Source organism: Apis dorsata, unplaced genomic scaffold, assembly GCF_000469605.1.
Source record: "Apis dorsata unplaced genomic scaffold, Apis dorsata 1.3 scaffold_216, whole genome shotgun sequence".
In the NCBI taxonomy this organism is placed as follows: domain Eukaryota; kingdom Metazoa; phylum Arthropoda; class Insecta; order Hymenoptera; family Apidae; genus Apis; species Apis dorsata.
The window spans coordinates 181,752-184,437 of NW_006263499.1; the positions used below are offsets into that span (position 1 = coordinate 181,752).

The window sequence follows — 2,686 nt, forward strand, 5'->3', positions numbered from 1 at the left end:
CGCTATTAGGCGTCCGACGGGGATTTAATACGCGACGATTTAATACGTGGGCGGGGAAAGGGGTTACTCTTAATCGAAGACGTATTTTTTTTTTTTGTTGTTGTTTAAGGAGAGTTAAGACGATTGATTCGTGTCGAGGTTCGAAGGGGTTGAAGTTTTGAAAGGAGAGGTAGGGTGTTATCGGGGTGTTTGGGAAAAATTTGTTGAATGTTGCGTATATTGGAGAAAATATTGTGATTTTGTGGAATTTTTTTGAACGAGGAGTGTTCTTTTGTTGGTAATTCTATCGTGTCTTATGTATGGTTTTTATTATTTAGTTTATATAAAATTATGAGGAATTATGGTTCGTAAGAAAATTTCTTCCAGGAAGAGAAATAAAATTGGACGGAGAAAATTTCTTTCTTATCTTAGTTCGAAAATGGCTGTTATTAATTCTTATGGATTTTTATTAACATTTGAGTACGAAATTATGAGAACGAGAGAAAAATTGTTATTGTATAGAAAAATTTTTCAAAAAGGACTCGTAACAAAATTTCTTCCAAGAAAAGAAATAAAATTGGACGAAGAAAATATCTACTGTTAATTCTTATGGATTTTTGTTAACACTCGAGTTTACGAGATTATGAGAATGCGAGGAAAATTGTATAGAAAAATTTTTCAGGAAGGACTCGTAAAATTTCTTCCAAAAGAAATAAAATTGAATAAAGAAAAATTTTTTCTTATCTTCGAAAATGCTTTCTAATTTTTATGAATTTTTATTAACAATCAAAACTACGAAATTATGAGAAGAAAATTGTTATTGTATAGAAAAATGATTCGTAACAAAATTTCTCCAAAAAAAGGAATAAAATTGGACGAAGAAAATTTCTTTCTTATCTTCAAAAATGACTGCTGTTCTTATGGATTTTTGTTAACACTCGAGTTTATAAAATTATAAGAATGCGAGGAAAATTATTGTATACAAAAATTTTTCAGGAAGGACTCGTAAAATTTCTTCCAAAAGAAAAATTTTTTCTTATCTTCGAAAACGACCGCTGTTAATTCTCATGGATTCTTATTAACATTCAAGATTACGAAATTATGAGAATACGAGGAAAATTGTTATTGCATAGAAAAATGATTTGTAAAATTTCTTCCAAATAAAATTGAACGAAGAAAATTTCTTTCTTATCTTCGAAAATGGCGAATAACAGCACGATTGGGGGAACTTGTGACGAGTGAAATTATGAGAGCCCACACAAGTTAATTATTATGCCAGGGAACGAAAAAAATATCGCATTCGTTTAGAGGGAGGGAGATTTATCGGCGGATAGGTTTTTGGGGGAGGATTGGTATTCATCGCAGTGGTCGCTGCGATTTTTGTCGAGGCTTCGCTTCCGATTGTTTGGCGAAAAAAAGCTTGTAAATCAATGCTCGTCAGTGGATACCATAGGGGATAATAAATTATCGATGAAATGTTTTGAAATTAATATTTTTTTTGGGAGGGAGGGTGTTCTCTTTTCCCCTTTGATACGTTTTGAAACTCGACTGTTCGTATTTCAGCTTTTATCTCTACGAATGAATGAAAACGTATGTGTGTTTTTCCCCCCATTTTATTTTTCACGTTTGTTTGCCCGGTGTAAAAACTTTGAAGAATTACGATACGCTCGAAATTCGAACGTGATGTTAATTATTAACTGTCACTGCTCTTCAAAAAATTCTTTCGCATATTTGCTTGTTATTTTACTCGCCGATTAACCATTCTTGGCGATAGAAATTTCGAAAACCTAGATCTGGATCAAAGTCGAGACTTTGATTTTCATTCATCCAAGAAAATATATAATTTCGATCGTTAAATAAATGTAAAATTAAAATTTATATTTTTCGATCTAATAATAGCAATAAATTGTCGATTGGACAATTTTCTAGAGATTAAAAGCGAGAAAAAAAGAAAAAAAAAGAATCACAGAAATCTTCGAAACTCGAGCGAAAAATACAATGGAACGATTTAATTTCGTCGCGCGAATCCTTCATCCGCGAACAAGTGAATTCCTGAACAGAATTTCCACGGTTCTTGGATCAAGAATCCGCCCCTCGAATATCGTATTTTACGTTGGCCGGGTGCATATTTTAGAGGCATTTACTCCGCAGGGGGGGTGGATGAAGGTGAGAAGAGGGTGCGCGAACGGATTCGAAAAGAAAGGGAGCGAGAGACGATTCAAGGTGAACGATGCGCCCCAAGGCGTGCCCTCGCCCTCCTTCGCATCCAGGAATGCTGCCGGGTTAGTTATTTTAGGCACCCTTCCTTCCCTTATTCGCGGCAACAAGTAACGTGGTGACGAAGAAGGGCACGCGTGTTGGACGAGAATGAACAGAGATTCGATACCTTTTTTACCTGGCTAACGGTGGATGAGAATTTAAAGGGGTTTTGTGACGAATAATGGAAAAATAAGATGAGTTTTTAAAAAAGTTTTCAAAGTTTTTGAAATTTGAATATTTCGATATTTTGTGAACATTGGCATTTATGGTAATGGAAAGAGATTCGATACTCTTATCTACATAAATTATTTAGAAATTATTTTTGTTATAATTACGACTGTGCATTTTTCGATTTTTACAGTTAGCTGAACATAAATAATTTCTTTGTATCCAATATTCAATGATAACTGCTCGAAAAATTAGATATTGCAAAAAAAAAAAAAAAAAA

General features: G+C 33.6%; 1 protein-coding gene across 7 annotated transcripts in view; it reads right to left on the reverse strand.

Annotated features, from left to right (window-relative positions):
* LOC102677923 (myb-like protein Q) overlaps window positions 1-2,686 on the reverse strand; it is a 204,613-nt gene that overhangs the window by 120,622 nt on the left and 81,305 nt on the right. The gene's annotated exons all lie outside the window — the stretch shown is intronic.